The sequence below is a fragment of the Humulus lupulus genome, chromosome X (genome assembly GCF_963169125.1).
Source record: "Humulus lupulus chromosome X, drHumLupu1.1, whole genome shotgun sequence".
Taxonomy (NCBI): Eukaryota; Viridiplantae; Streptophyta; class Magnoliopsida; order Rosales; family Cannabaceae; genus Humulus; species Humulus lupulus.
The window spans coordinates 124,513,373-124,530,984 of record NC_084802.1 but is presented as its reverse complement, the minus strand read 5'-3'; the positions used below and the strand labels follow the sequence as shown (position 1 = coordinate 124,530,984).

The window sequence follows — 17,612 nt, the reverse complement described above, 5'->3', positions numbered from 1 at the left end:
TATTATGAGTTGATATTTGTTCTGTTGTATCACAACTGCAATATATTCAAGTAGGGCCTAATTTGAAGTAATTTGGATACAATTGTTAGTTTTGAAGTAAGCACAACATGTGAACTTGAGATATATGGAAACTAGTGATTTTCTACTAATTGTGGCCATTGCAACTTGCAAAGCTATTGAGTGTTGAAATTTTTGACTTAATTACTCGTGTTAATATAGGGTTGCCTACAAAATAATCAGACAAATCTAGAATGAACTCTTTTTCCTTGGATACATATTTGAAACCAAGTATGCCTCTCTTTCCCTCCACATATTGAAAGAGGTTTATTAGTCACTCCAATGGGACTAGGAGGGAGGTATTTATGAGAGAACATATAGTTTTATGGTGTCACACATGTATTAGTAGTTAACGAAAGAAGAACTTTTGTTGATAGATTTTTTTTTCCACTCCAAAAACTAAATGACTTATTTTTTTTCTTGCTTGGGAAACCCCATGCATGCTTGTTTCATTTTTTCAGTAAAGAATAGTGAAGTAACTACTTTATATCATGCTTATTAACTATTGAAATAGGCTAGAAACTGTTGAAAATATGATTTATAATATTTAACATCCAAGAGGATGTAATAGTGCAGTATTTGTTCTATATTGATATTTGAACGACTGTAGGTAGCAATTGAGGTCGTGAAAAGGTAGCCATCATCATAGAGATTTCCTAGCTTTTAGTAAAAAGAAAATAACACTAGTTAAAAGATGAGATTAGGAAAGTTCGATGAAATTTTCATGCTATATAACCTTTTATAGGATAAGATCTTTGGCAGGCAATTAATTAAATGTATTGTTTTGTATAAAGGTTTTGGATAATAAGTTGAGGGCAATATGATTCTTTTGAGAAGTTTATGAATTACTTGAGATTTTGGCACTAAATAGATCCATGCATTATTGGTGAAATACAACTATATTTTTAGTTCTATATCTTGTATTAATTTTCTATTTCTAAGTATGCTCTCTTCCCGTGACATTTTCATTATATGACAAAGGATACTGGCTAATCGACAGTCTGCTGCTCGCTCAAAGGAGAGAAAAGCTCGCTATATACAGGAACTTGAGCGAAAAGTTTAGACTCTTCAAACAGAAGCTACAACTCTATCTGCCCAACTCACACTCTTCCAGGTATGTGTTGGTGAGCTTTTAGCATGACATTTATTTAGAACCTGTTTTAAGACTGCACACACAAGACACAAGGAACCTTTAGGCTGGAAAGTTTAAAGTATTCAACAATTTGTCTTATTGAAAAAAGGTGATTATATGAGGTTGATGTTAGAATTTTAAGAGAGATTGCCATTATTTTATTCAAAGCATTTTATATTCCGTTTCTTTCAGTATTTTATATATGTTATTTCAAAGAATTTTATATATGCTCTATTTCTATAAATAATTTAGGGAATATTGACTACTCTTTCCCAAAGCAATGGTAAGTACATGTATGACTATGCAACTATTTCATTTCTTGCTGAAGTGTTCAAGGTACTTCTCTTAATTTAACAAGTAAAATCATTTTCACTTTTCCTCTTGGTTCGTGGTTGAAAAGTAGTTTTGGTTTTCCAGCTATCTAGTAATATTTATTTTTTCCTTTCCACCCATACACTGATTTTCTTTTACGATTTTGTCTTTTAAACTGTAGCTATGAGTCTCTAGTTTACTATTATGGAGAGAATGTTGAGTATCACCTTAGTTTAAAGAACTAAGACTTTTAAATTGAGACTATCAGGTATGTATTCCTTAGTTTAAAGAAATAAGACTAACTACTTAAGCCATGAGGCTATCTAGTTTGATAAGAAAAATACAACTTTTATATAAATCATTTTTGTGACTGAAAACCACATTCATCATTTTTTATTTCTTCTGCAAACTCAAGTTCTCTATTTATTTTAGTTTTGGTTTGACTTTAATGGTGTTTATTCTGTATTGTAGGCTAAAACTCTACTTGGATATTTACGAGAACCAAGACAATTATATAAGAGAACCAAGGCAACAAGAAATTCTTCTTCAAGTTGTTGGGTATTATTTTCTTTCTTGCTTGTAAGAATTATGTACATTGAGGATTTGATGTATTATTTACATCGAGAATAATGAATTTTTATTGAGAATTATTTAGTCTCATGGGGATTTGATGTATTATTTACATTTCAATTGTATCAACAATGTATGTATATGAATTTGTATTATGATAAATATAATTTTTTTTACAAGTTATGGTAATAATAATTAATTATGTGAGTAATTTTTTTTTATTTAAATTTATATCAAACTTCAATTGTTAAAAATATTATTAAAATTTTTTAAAAAATATTTATCGAAAAATTATTATATATATATAAATTTAATGTTATCGCGACACCTATTAACTGTTGGTGTTGCCAACAACGGCAACACGTATTAACTGTTAGCGTTGCCAGCAACGACGACACCTATTAACTGTCGGTGTAGCTAGCAACGACGACACCTATTAACCGTCAGCGTAGCTACCCCTATGCCGGCATAGGAAAATACGACAGTTAGTCGACTGTCGTCATTGCTCAATAGCGACAGTTAAAAATTGTCGGGATAGCCCGTTTTTGTAGTAGTGACATAAACTACGTTGACAGTCTCGTCCTCCAATTAATTAATCAAAGGCTGCAAGAAGAGCGACTAGAGACTGTACGAGTGGTCGAGATGGCACGAGAGGCCCAGGAAGATCGGGAGCTCGGGGCCAAACTCCAGGCGGGCCTAGAGAGTTCTCAACTAGCTTCAGGTAAATTATAATGCCCTGGATAGCCAAGACCGTTACACTGTGTTTAAATCGTGTTTAACTTGCTAAACGATACATTAGGCCATAAACGTGCATCTAAATGTAATTACTGGTCCATGGTTAAAAATTTCGGTTAAAAGGAATGGAAGTTTCATTAAAAACATTAAACTATACATGGGATCCCATAATAACGTTTCCAAAATGATCCCAGAGGAAACATTGGCCGTGGTGGTCAATCAGCCGCATATGTACACATCACCACCTAAGCTCTCCAACTCATGGCAGGTCCAACTTTCCTTTCCCTTTACCTGCATCACGTAGCACCCATGAGCCAAGGCCCAGTAAGAAAACTTAATGCAAGTGCATGAACAATATATACAGATTCAGATGCATATCTAGCATGCCCAGCTGTAATAACACTACTCATACATGCATACCATTCATATAAATGACTACAACATCATATGGGACCAAATGCCCTAAAAAAATGATTAACAGAATTATATTGGGGCCCAATGCACAAGCACATGACTAATAAGTCACACTGGGGTCTCAGCGCCCTAGGATCTGGGACTAATAGGTCACCCTGGGGCCCGTCGCCCTATCCTCTACATAACCAGCCTTGGAGCTGATCTAGTGTACCTGCCACTTTAGTTTTCTAAGACCATTGGGTTGAACAACCGTGTAATGTGCTCCTGATTAGATCCAATCATATCGACCAGCGCTCAACGTGCTATTGCCGCCCTTGACTCATAAGTCAATGCTTTACGACTAGCGCCCATCGCTATTGCCGTCCTTGACTAATAAGTCAATGCATTTCTCAAGTATATAATGCTTAACATGCATTCATCATATAACAAACATCCATATATAGAGCACTCAACATGCTTCATCAATAATCATAGGCATAATCATAATCATGTGCATTTACAGGGGCCAATGCCCAATCAAAACCATATTCAGTATTCGGGCCAAGCCCTAATCACATATGTCACATAATGGGTGCAATTTTCTTACCTGAGGTTTGAGTATAATGTAAAATAAGAACGACCCTCGAGCACAAACCTGATTCTAAGCCCCTAGTGATAACATAGTCACAACCAAGTATAGAATCTCATCAAAAATGAGAAAATAAAGGCTTCCAGACCGAGTCCTAGCCTCCGGGACGTCGAATTCTACTAAACCGGGTAGTAGGATCGACCTCGAGCCCTTAGGTTTGAGTTCCCACACTCAAAACCTTCCCAAGGCCAACTTTCCCCTTAAGCACTGCGACCTCGCACCCTTGAGCCGCAACTCGCCTCCAGATAGAGACCCCTGCCCTTTTCTGCCTGGATCTTGCGCCGCGGCCCGCTTACCAGGCACCGCGGTCCTAAGGCCCGTCAGCCTCTCTTCTTCGTTAAGCTTGGGCCGCGGCCCGACCTGGAACTCAGCCAAAACCTTAATTTTTCCCATTTCAAAACACTCCATAAACCTATCCAAATATATCCAAATCCCAAAACAAAGTTCTCAATCATCTCAATGGCCCAAAACCATCAAAACCCAGCTTCAAACAACTAAAAAACTCATCAAAACATAGAATCCAATTCAAAACTTAAGAAACTTTAGGAAATGAGAACTCATAAATTCAAAGCTTATATTACCTCTGATTATATCGTTTCTCGCTAAATCCTTTGATTAATAAGCTTTGAATCTTTCCTGGAATTACTATGACTCGATTCTTACTTGAATCCGAGTTCTAAAACTCGAGTTTCCTTCAAAAATGTGACGAACAGTAAAAAAGAATAACGGAAGAGAGAGAAAAAGTATTTTGAACGTGTTTTCTTTCTGGCGGGTTACTTCAAGCTTAAGTAACCTCAAGTAAATCCCAATGCTCGGGGTCCCAAAAATGCCCCCAATAGTCAAAATTCCCAGAATTTTCGCCCGATCTCACTAATCCCCACTATATCATCAAATAATCATTCCCATTACCCAGTATCCCGGTAATGTACTAAATACCCAATATACCCCTTGACTTACACCGAGTCAAATATTGATCCCGTTGTGACTTTTCCACTAGCTTGCTCCCTACGATCGCCTCGTACCGAGTAACCCAAATATATCCACATAATAATGTGGTCTCACATATATATCACATATATGCCAAATATACCCATAACGAGCAAAATTATGAAAATTTTCCTTCTAATAAGAAAGAGGCCCACATGTTTAATTAATACACCTAAACATGCATATCAAGTCATATAATAATATAACTCACATAATCACATATTTACACGCATATAAAACACATAAACATGTAATTTCCATAATTTGCAATCCTGGCCCCCTAATCAAGGCCCTAAGCCTTATTAAGTAATTTGGGACGTTACAATTTATCCCCCCCTTATAGAAATTTCATCCTCGAAATTTTACCTGAATAGCTCGGGATACTGTCTTTGTATATCTAATTCCTGCTCCTAGGTTGCCTCTTTGACCTTGCTGTTCCTCCATAAGACCTTAACCAAAGGTATAGTTTTGTTTCTCAGGATCTTGTCCTTCCTGTCTAGTATCTGGATTGGTTGTTCCTCATAGGAGAGATATGCCTCAAGCTCCAGATCCTCGTAACTCAACACATGAGTCATGTCTGACACATATTTTCGAAGGGCTAAAATATGAAATACTTTATGCACAGCCGACAAAGCCAGTGGTAAGGCGAACCTATAGGCCACCTGACCAATCCTCTCCAGGATCTCAAATGGTCCTACAAATCTAGGGCTCAACTTGCCCTTCTTTCCAAATCTCCTTACCCTTTTCCATGGTGAGACTCTAAGGAAGACATAGTCTCCTACTTAGAACTCCACATTCCTGCGCTTGGGATCAACATAACTTTTTTGTCTGCTTTGAGAAGCGAGCATTCGAGATCTTATCTTCTCGATAGCCTCATTGGTCCTCTGAATTGCCTCAGGACCAAAGCATCTCCTTTCTCCTCTCTCATCCCAATGAATATGAGATATGCATTTCCTACCATACAACATCTCATAAGGAGGTCGACCGATAGCTATTATTGTAGGAAAACTCTATGAAAGGAAAATACTGACTCTAGGACCCACCAAAGTCTAGCACACATGCCCGCAGCATGTCCTCTAATATATGGATTGTCCTCTCAGATTGTCCATCTGTCTGAGGATGATAAGCAGTACTGAACTTCAACTGTATACCCATGGCCCTTTGCAAAACCTCCCCAGAACTTGGAAGTGAATGTGGGGTCCCGATTTGACACGATCGACCTCGGTGCCCCATGAAGGCACACAATCTCTCTTACATAGAGATCTACATACTGGTCAACTATATAAGTTGTTTTCACTGGTAAGAAGTGAGCCGATTTGGTGTATCGATCCACAATAACCCACACCGAATCATGTTGATCCATAGTCCTGGGTAATCCTTCCACGAAATCCATCGTGATATCCTCCCATTTCAACTCTGGGATGTCTAGGGGATGTAATAACCCTGCTAGTCTCTGATGCTCAGCCTTGACCTGTTGACATGTCAAGCACTTAGCCACATACTCTGTTACATCCCTCTTCATTCCAGGCCATCAATATAATGATCTTACATCTTGATACATCTTCATGGTGCCTGGATGTAAAGAGTAAGGATTAGTATGAGATTCATCCCCGTCTGATAACAACGTCAATCGGAACATAGATTCGACCCTTGTATCTCAACAAGCCTATATCTGACACTGTATAGTCTCTAGACATTCCAGCTAGAACATCCTCTCTGATCTTTGTCAGTTGTGGATCACTCAACTGACCTTCCTTTATTCTTTCTAATAGCGTAGACTGTAGCGTAATGTTGGCCAACTAGCCCACCAACAACTCTATACCAGCTCTGGTCATATCCTCTGCTAACTCTCTGGATATCAGTCTCGCACTGTATATCTGTCCCGGACCCTTCTGACTTAAAGCATCTGCCACTACGTTGGCCTTCCCTGGGTGATACAGGATTTCACAATCATCACTACACCAAATACCCATTTCCATAACACATGAATATAATACTAATAAAAATGTGTTATGCTAGAGTACTATAATGGGCCACTTTGTGAAAAAAAGGGCAGTAATAAAAAAAAGGCGCCACTTAGATTTTTTTTCATTTCTGACCTCAAAATTTGTGAGACCCGAGAGAGACCCAATTCTCATACCTTTTTTCCCCTTCTCCTTCTCGTCTCTCTCTTCCCTTCGCCCTAGCCGTACTCCCGTAACCACCATCATCCTCAGCTTCGACCACCTAACCATGATCCTCACACTCGTTTTTCTCCGAGCCAAGCTCCAAATCTCAGGCACCCGTGAACCCAACCCCCGAACCAAGTGATCCCAGGTGCGAGCCCACCTCTGCGTGCCTTCGACCCAGTGGTCTCATCGTTCTTGGAGATCGCCGTTGGACAAACTGCCGAGACTTCCAGGCAGTTCTTGCAGGTTTCTCTATCTCTCTTTCTCAATTTGTACTTGCCTCCATTGGTCTTCTGGTTTATTTAATTTTGGTTGTGCTGAAATCGGAAGATTTTGATTGAGAATTGGGCTTTTGGTGATAATTTATGGAATTTTGTTGGGAGAACAAGCCACAAGTTGGAAGCTTGAGGAGGCTATTCAGCTTTTTTATATAGGCAGTGAAGGCGACATTGTAGTGGGAGGATCGTCTTCTCAATTTCCGCCTACAGAAAATATTGAAGCTTTGGCCGAACAGACTGCTCGGTATGTTAGATGCATCAATTTCTTTATGTATTTATTTTTCTTTGTTTTATGTGTCTCGTTCTGCATTATTGTTTATGCTGGTTTAGAATGATTCGACTCAGTGAAGCCGAAAGGAATTTGGCACCGATTGTTGGAGATGAAGTACGCCCTCATTTACCTGTTAGCAGGGAAGCCCTTTATGATGATGCCTTAATGTACGGGTATAGTTTTATCTATTCCCCTTTTGATTTATTATTTCATAGCAAATATCAGAAGCTCTTCTGTCAGTTGAACTAAAATAGTGTTTATTATGTTTATTCTGTGGGGTGTGTGTGTGTGTGTGTGTGTTTAATTGCTTAAGTCTATTGTTATTATTATTTTGTTTACATTTGTCATCCATTGTATAGCTGCTTGATTGGCGTTTTGGATTTTAGGAAATGCTATCTACTGGAGATGCAATTGCATATGAATTTTAGTTGTGCATGAGGCATTGTTGAAATTTTAAGGAATCTATTGTTGGCAGGAACTGTGTCTTTATTCTTTTTCTTTTTATCCATTAACTGAACACCGTAGCACTTTTACTTATCTCGGGCGGATGGAAATTGGTTCAGTCACTAATTTGTGGTGTTTAGATATATACTTTAACCTTTGTTCGTTTACTGCCTTCTATGTTATCTCATGTTTTAGTAGGGATTTGTTTTTTTATTTTGATTTTGTGTTTCATAACTGAGATACTGCACATAAGCTTTTGTAAATGACTTGGACTAGTGTTTCATGTCAAATTATATCTGCTAATTTTTAGAGTTTGGCGAGTCTTTTAATTGGATATGCATTGTACATTAGTTATTTCTGTACCTTTGTCTGGTGCCTTCAGTAACCTCAAACACTTGTAGATGTGCCTTGTTATCGACAATGCTCATTTTATGCACAACTTCAATTTCTAACTGCAAATCACTTTTACTTATGGAATATGTCCTTTTGATTTAGGGCATCAAGAATGAGAAATCCATCCTCTGAATCAAACTTATTAATTGCTTTCCGTAATTTTGATGAAGAAATGAAACGCCCTGGGGTTTGGGAATCAGAGCAAGGTGTTGCATCAACAGCAGATAATGCTCGGGATAATCTGGCCTCCTTATATCGACCTCCCTTTCATATAATGTTTCAGGGATCATTTGAAAAGGTAATTGGTTATTTTTGTTGGTTTTATTGCTTCATAGTGTGCAATGTGTAGAAATTGGATAGTTGGATTCAAATGTTTTTGACAGTTGACTAGTTGAATGACACTAAGGATACAGTAAGTTGTACTGGAATAGTCTCAGTACTCTTACTAACCTTAATTTGCAGAAAAGTTGTGGTACTTTGACTGTTTTTTGACAGATGATTTTGATGATTGCCTTTTTTACTATCTTTGGAAAATTGCTGTTGGTCCTAATCATAATGTGAATTTATTTGGGTGCCTGAGCCTTTAAATCTGTTACGATAGTGTTGTTCTCTGCAATCTTTAACGGTTGCAGCATATGACATAAAGATATATAAAATGAAGAAGGGTCAATACAAAAATATTAATAGGGTTTTGCATGATGGTGTGTAGTAGTCAGTGAGTAGGTAGGATTTTTGTGCCTTTCACTAGTGCCTGCAATTAGCTTTTTTGCCTTTCGAAATTTTTGGTATTTAAAAGAAAGTGGAGACTCAACTTCATTTGTATCCCAGTCCTTGTCCTTTTTAATTCCATCTCAAACAAGTGTTTAGTTGAAAATAATACTATACTGATATGATGATATTTTATACATGCTAGAAATATCTTTTATCCAAATATAAAAGGGAGAGACCTTTTGTACAAATGAATTATCCTCTTGTTTTATTAACAAATGAAGAAAATATAGGTCTTAGATTTTCAATAAATAAAGTATGTATTGTATTATTTAGCTTTCTTTGAAGTCCTGAACTTGAGTTACAGTTTGTTGAATGGAGATAGTATATCATGGGTTATCCTTTCAACATGCAATCCTTATCTTATTACGAGACTTGTGTTTTATACGAGTGATTGAGGCATAAATTAAGCTAGTTGTTTTGAGGAAGTGAGATCTTTGCATTTCTCTTAAGGTTCTATGGTTGAAAGGTATATGAGAATATTTAAAGACTGGTCTGACTCTTAATAATAGTTTTGTATGCCAGAGTTTAGTTTTGGGCTTCTCTTTGGGTTTATACTTGAAATTTGTTTTAACAGTATTGCCTTCATTAGCCACGAGTTACTGGGACTTTTATGCATTTGGAGAATTCCTAGTACTCTTTATCCATTTATTTATTTTTAATGGTTTTTTTAGTTTTACTGTAATTTTCTTTTTCTTATAAACGATATTATTCAAATCCGGCTGGAAATGGGGTGTTGTTAGTTTTTGAGGATAAGAATGTAAAGTGTTTATGTTATGTTTCTTCACGTAAAAATTTGTTTGTGCTACTGTAGGCAAATGGAACTGCCTCTTCTCAGGACAAATGGCTCTTGGTAAACTTGCAGTCTACTAAGGAGTTCAACTCACATATGGTAGGTAGTGTGTTTCATTGGACTTTTCTAAATTGACTGACATTGGTGTTCATTTAACATAGATTTTGGTGTTCATTTCTTACTTTTATTCTATTTTGAAGCTTAATCGAGATACATGGGCTAATGAAGCTGTCTCTCAAACGATCAGTACTTTGTCTTTTGGCAGGTAAATATTCCATTATTGGGGGGTTTCACACTAAAATATAATAATATTCAAGGCGGTTTGGCAAAATAACATTTTTTTAATGTCACTTTGCAAAATGACCTTCTATTAGTAATTTTCATTTTTTATTCTGCTATAAGGATTCCTTATATCTTGTAGCAAATGCCTATTTTCATATTGTTTCAAGGCCTTGTATGTACATCTGTAGATACATGGTCATTATTGGACTAGAATTTTAAGATAATATGCTATACTTATATAAAGTTTGGGGCAGGGATCTTTATGTATTTTTCTTAATTGCATTATGACTTCATATTTTCGGTCTACTGTTAACTTTGTCGTTTGATATTTTGGCACTTTTGATCTGAAATGTTGTTTAGATGATTACAATTTAAAATTTTCCTCATCATATATATATTTTCATTGTTTTTTTTACTGAGTAACGTTGTCATATCTGCGATCTCTTTCCTTTAATAACTTTCTTTTATTGGGTCTTTTGTAAAAAAAAAAAACTTTTATTAATTATATACGTTTTTTTTCCACGGTTCTTTAGTTTGTTTCTAGATTACTTTGTGCCTGATGATGAAAACTTTTATTTTTGTATTGATATGTGCATTGATTTCATTTTGAGCCTCCATCTTTTATGCTCTCACCATCTTTGGTACTCACCGTGATCCATTATTTTATTTTATTTATTAATTTATTACTATTTTCTCATGTTGGCTGTGGTGATGATGATCTGTGTTTGCTGTTGGTGGTGGTGAATGGCAAAGGTGATGGTTGAAGTGGTGGTGTTTAAACCTTGAAGATGTGAATGGTTCTTAATGAATTTTCAATGTTCATGAAATTTCTAGCATTAATCTCTGAGGGCATTTATATATTAAAATGGTCTCTTTTTACAGCTACAAAATATATATTTTATTGCCTTATGTAATAATATGAAGATATTGTAATTTTTTTTTGTTAGTTTTCACTTTCTTTGCATGCTTATTTGCCCTGTGATGGAAAATCTAATTTTCAGAAGCAGTTTCATGGTTTTGCATTATAAGACTTCTCTCTCTCTCTCTCTCTCTCTCTATACGTACATACATACATATATATTGCTCTCTCTCTCTCTTTCTCTCTACTTTTTCACCAGAAAAAGTCTATTTTACAGAATCTATTGTGAGTGCTCTTAAGGCTTATAATCAAAATTCTCATGTACACTGTTAATGACCATATTAACTTATGAGATCTGAGGGCTTTTGAATATCTAAGTTTGTTATTCTCTGTTTTATAATGCTTTATTTGCTTTATCACCTGTTAATAGATTAGAGGAAGAATTATTTAAAGATTACCATTATTATTAATCTGTTTTATAATGCATGTTTTTGAACACTACTTGACAATGCCTTTGATGCTTTTGTATCAAGTAACTTGAACCTGTTTGCAGTGCATTCTTGTTTACATTGGATTTGATTTTGTCGATACTTTTTTTCATGTTATGATTTCTTGTTAAAATTCTTTTATTTGTAATTTACTTTTCTAAAATGTTCTTACAGTGGCAAAATCTATCTTTATATGCTAGAGTAAATTGATTTTTTCTTCCCCATGTTGATAAATTTACTGACCTTATGGTTAAAGATGAGAAAACTGGGACTTGCTATCGTGCCGATCACTTGCTCAAGGACTTCTGCAGTGAAAAGCTTCAAAAAGACCTTTCCATAACTGCCAAGGAGGCTGCAGAACTGAAGCGCATACTTGCTGTTTTGGATGATCTTTCAGCTGAAGAGCTGGGTGCCAAACTTAAGGAGTATGGCATTACAGCTCCAGACACTAAGATTCAACTTTATGATCCATATCCATTCAATCTTATGTTCCAAACATCAATAGGCCCATCTGGCTTGAGCCCTGGGTGAGCACGTTAAATTTTGGTACTAATTATTCTTAGCAATTCTTTTTTATTAAGACTCCTGTTTGGTCAGTAATGATATGTAATTAAATCTCCTCTGCTGTAGGTTCATGTGGTCAGAAACTGCACAGGGCATATTTTTTAACTTCAAAGACTTGTACTATTACAATGGGAACAAGCTTCCTTCTGCTGCTGCTCAAATTGGCCAGGCTTTCAGAAATGAGGTTCTTAATTTTCTTATCTTTGGACTTTAGCACTTATGTTTGCATAGGATGCTCATATTATTTCTAATTGGTAACGGGTCTTTGTAACTAGTATTTTGGTCCTCTCCTTTCTTATAAGAATAGAAAATAGCCCTGTAATGTAGCTGTTGCATTCCTTAGTGCTATGCTTCTTTTGTGCCCAAAACTGTGTCCTCTCATGAAATATCTATTTGCTGTAAATTAAGATTGTGACCCATTAGCAATTTATAGTATTGTCAACTTTATGTGGTCTTTTGAGATGTTGGACCTTACCTTTTTAGTATGATTGATGAAGGGTATTAGCACATATCTTGTTGCAGCTCCCATTGTTGAATGTTTGGAAAAGCACCAACCTAATGTAGTAATAACTTGTTGTTGGAAAAGGCTTATACAGGATCTCTATTTATTTTCATGTATATCTAATATTAAACAAACTAATACGAGATAGCCTAAAACATGTTTATAAAATTGAATTCAAAGAGAAACAAAGAATAGAATACTTACAGTATACGCAGCGGAATTAAGAGTCCTTCCTTCAGTTTCTCTAACTCTTGTATCCTTTCTGTCGCAGAGTATTATCAAGAAACTGAATCGATCTTCTATTTTCTTCATAATCTTCCAATGTATCCTTAGAACCACCTAGACTAGTGTGGGAAATTCTCAACACATGAGATAGATATAGAGAGAAGAAGAGAAAATAACAAAGTGGCTTAGAAAAGGACTTGTGTTTAGAGAGAATCTAAAACTATCAGAAAATCTGACTTGAGACTTATCAAACTTCTTTTTTGACTTATCTCTAAGCACTCCTTTTATAGACTCAATTAGGCCATTTAATTTAGTTAAAAAATCAATAAAATAATAGCCATTTTGAAGCCCTAGGTCGAAATTATCATGGGCTATAGGCCCGTGAAATTTCCCATTTGATTATAAGCTCATTGGACTTAAAATTAAGGCCTGTATTATTTTCTATTGATTTAATTGATTAAATAATTATTTAAATCCTTTATCAAATTAATTATTTATAATTTGAACCTTGATTTAAATTTATTTATTAATTTAGATACCAATTTATCTTAATTAATAAATATGCCATAATTTCTCTTTTCTTCTCAAAATTACACAACTCTGTGAAACTATCCAAAATTGACCTGGTCAACTTTGATAATTCTAATTGATGATTAAATCAATTAATTGAGACTATCTAGATGATTTTATCCAAGGTACAATGGGGACCATGGGCCTATGAAATCAAGCTCCAATAAGTTATCCTAAATCTAACAAATAAATTTACTAACTTATTAATTCCTTGTGACTCCACTATAGACTTGGAATTGCACTCTTGAATTCATAGAATGCTCTATAAAAAATATAGATACGCTATTAATTATCCATTGTTACAACCATAATTGTCACTCAATCCTCTATAGACGGTCTACAATGAGATAGGACTAAAATACCGTTTTACCCCTCATTGTATTTTATCCTTAAAACACTTAGTTCCTTGTAAATGATATTTCAGTAAACTAATTTAATTACTGAAATGAGATCTCTATCATTTAACACCTTGAACCAAACTAAAAGGAAACCATCGTTTCACTTCTTCATCAGAAGCTATAGATGTTCATATCTATGATTAACACTCCCACTCAATTATACTACCGAGTTCCCAAGATGCAAGTATGGGCTAGTCCGTAGGGTAAGCTGGTAACGAACAAGTCAAAGAACTCAAATAATACAATCAGTTAGAATACTAACCACTCAGAATTGAGATTGAATTGACCTATGGTCAACTATATGATATGACTAGAATAGATAATAACGGTATGTTTACTTATCTTATCAACTGTCAATATTGGTCCTGTCCGATGTAACAAATACATCCGATCTTATCTACTTTGCTAATGTTCTGGAAAGAACATAACACTGTAATGTGTAAGTAGATCATATTGTAGATTGGCAAGTCAGTGTAAATCCGGTGGACTGACTAATCTTAGGACTAATTTATTTTGAACATATAATCATATTTATATTCCACTGTGATTACGTCATTATAAATAAGATTAGCTATATGCTCGGGATTTAATAGAAGTTTATATTAAACAAATAATCATGAAAATAAAACATGTGAGCAAAGTGATTGACCAAGTCAAAAAATGATTTCTATTCTTTTATTGATAATAAAATGAGATTACAAAGAATTTGGGTTTTAATTAGGGCATAAAACCCCAACACTTCTCGTGTTGCAGATGCTGCCTTATTTTTGGTGCCAATGGTATGCATTTTGTTTATTTTCATACAAAATTAATTACTCTTAAGATATTTCCAAGTTTGCCAAGTAAAAAAAAAGGTTTGCTTTATAAAAATATAAAGAGCAGCAATGTTTTTTCCTTTCTTATCCATCTGTGTAAAACTATTATTGGAAAGGTTGTAATATTGGGTAGTGAGATCATTGAATGGGTAATTTTACCTAAAAGTTTCATCACATCTCTTGATTGTGAGCAACATAACTAGAATTTTGCTATGCTAATTGTGTCAATGTTTGATTTAGACAGGATAATTTCTAAAGGATTCTTCTGTTGTATGAATAGATATATGAACTGGGTTGGAACTGGGACAATTTAGAACTTCTAGCACAGGGCAGAAACTTCATGTTATGATAAATGGCAGTGTAAGTAACATCTCATTCAATGGAAGTCTTAAAGGCAGTGCTAATATAACAATAAAACTTTTTTTATAAGCCCTGCTAATTTAAAATTGTATTTGTCCTTTGTTTTTGCTAGTCTACTTAGTTTTGTTTCCTAACTGAAATATACGAGTATTGCCCTGTTTTTCTTTCTTAGGCAAGTAAAAAAGCCTTGGATCCAGTTGCTCCAGTTGCTCCAGTTTATAAGTACTGCCTTGTATCAGTATCTAACATATTAACTTCAACATGCCAAAATGAGGTTAGCTGTCTCCATTTTCAGTGTTCAAGTCTAGCGCTAATCCATATTGCATTTTTTTTTTCTACTTTTGGGTATAAACTTATATATGGCTCTTTCTTGCATGAAGTTTGGGGTGAATTTTAGTTAGTCATTTTAAAGTCAACACCATACGTTTGCTGTTTTAGCGTGTTCGAGTTAATGCATTTTCTTTCCTGATCATTAATTTTTTTATTTGAACAATTGACCCATTGTTTCTCATTTAATATATTTTAATTAATACACCGTCTAGGTTGCTGATTTGAAAGATTCTGTAAGCTTTATTCTAACAATAAACGAATTGTACTGAAAAGAACCAAATCTTGCACAAAGTCTAGGTTAATTTGAGAAAACCTAGCAAAAACTCCCAGAGTAGAAATTCTAAACTTTAAACAGTAACCAAATTCTTCTATATATCCAGTATTCTCTTATACTATTTATAGACTAACAATAACACTTACTAGCCAACCAATAGAACTTGAGTAAATTTACAAGTCAACACACTAATCCTATATAGCTCTATTCAATATCTGATGCCTAACAAAATGTTTGCAGATCATATAGTTTTAGATGGCTTCTTTGATGTGATTACTGATTATTGGCATTTTAAGTTAATTTATATTGTAAATATATGCAGATTTCTACCAGTTTAGTCATGGTGCATTTGATTGAGAAATTAGCTGCTGGTGATACTGGAAGTTTATCTGTATCAATACTTCAGAAGATGAGCACCATGTCTAAAAAGGTTTGCTGTTTCCCTTTTAAGATTGGTATAGTTAGTTTAGATAAATAGTTCAGGCATGTTGTCCTAAATTAATTGGGAAGTATTGAACTCTTTGAGGGCTCATTTTAACTAAAATCTTAACTGGAACTTGTTCACTTTCTTTCAGTTTTTCATAAATTTTAGGTAGCATAATATCTCTATTTTTTTTAATTCCATTTGCAGCTTAAAGTCATCCTGCTTTCTCTGAATTGTTAGCCCAATATTCACAGAGCGGTTATAGGTATTAAATTCATTTTTGTTGTAAATCAAAGCATATTGATTCATGATACCGTTATTGAACTTCTAAAAAATCTTTGGAGCTTATTTGTTTAATGGTCATTAACTACATGAGGTGTTCCTCTTATTTAGTATTTTAATTTATATTAGATTGAGCATAAACTTCTTAGTTGCATGAGTGATCTTCTTGAAAGTTTTTTTTTAAGTTATGATAGGTTTCTTACATTTTGTGGTGTATCTCTCTCTTTAGAGATAGAGTTCATCTCTTAAATTACCAAAATACATGTTTCTCTCAGCACCATTGATCTATTTCTCTTCATTTTATTTGTAAATATGATTTTGTTTTTCAGAATTTGGGTTAGCATTTATAACTTGAATTTCAAATTAGAAGGTCACTTTTGTTTTAATACTATGAAAATTTCAGGGTCATGTATAGTTTCTTATGTAAATGATTTCTAAACATGAGCTAGCTAGCTTTGGCAGAGAAACCAGTTATGATAGTTATTTATATATATATTTATATATAAGAATAAAAGAATATCATTAAATATGATAGTTTATATATAGCAGTATAGTATCTACAGTCCCAACTGACTGTTTTGAGTCATCAGACTCATCACCATAGAGAAATTCTCTACTGATTCTCTCTTATTGTTCATCTGAAAATTCCCTAGCTCTTTCTTGATAGCTCTCTTATTTTATTGAACTAAAATAGATAAGTATTTATCTTAGTTTTCCATTTTCTTCTTTTGAAGTTTTCAATGTATCATTTAAGAAAAGACTGTAAGTTTGTTGTTGTGGTGGCAAGAACTTTTGTTCTTAATAATAAAAGGTTTTTTTTTTTTTTACAATGTGCAGGTATATTGAGATGATTTCTTTGGAGAAATTCTTGACAACATTTGTAGTTGAGGCCTTTAGAATGGAAGAATGTATTTCACTAATTTTTGTATACATTTCTTGTTTTGTATTTAGTGATAAAGGAATCTGAATTGGGCATAAATTATGTTGTAATATGATTTCTTAAGCCTAGACTAGTAGACTAAATTTCTAATTACATTTGAGTAATTAATAAAAATCTATTTATGTTACCTTATTTGGCTTCAACTTTCATATTTGTTTTCCTAGTTTTGTGTAAGTAAAAAAAGATTATGTTTCTCTAAGCTAATATAACACATGTGTTATACTAAAGTGTAGTATAACACAAAAAATGTGTTATACTGAAGTGTAGTATAACACAAAAAAAGTGTTATACTAAAGTGTAGTATAACACAAAAAAAGTGCTATATAATCGACTATAAATAACATAATTA

At 34.3% G+C, this 17,612-nt stretch overlaps 1 long non-coding RNA gene across 1 annotated transcript; it reads left to right on the top strand.

Annotated features, from left to right (window-relative positions):
- The first annotated feature begins 579 nt into the window (after positions 1 to 579).
- LOC133804333 (uncharacterized) lies at positions 580 to 2,176 on the top strand. Its single transcript, XR_009878433.1, has 3 exons — positions 580 to 1,171; positions 1,442 to 1,525; positions 1,973 to 2,176. It is a non-coding gene; the product is annotated as an uncharacterized LOC133804333 (long non-coding RNA).
- The last annotated feature ends 15,436 nt before the right edge of the window (positions 2,177 to 17,612 follow it).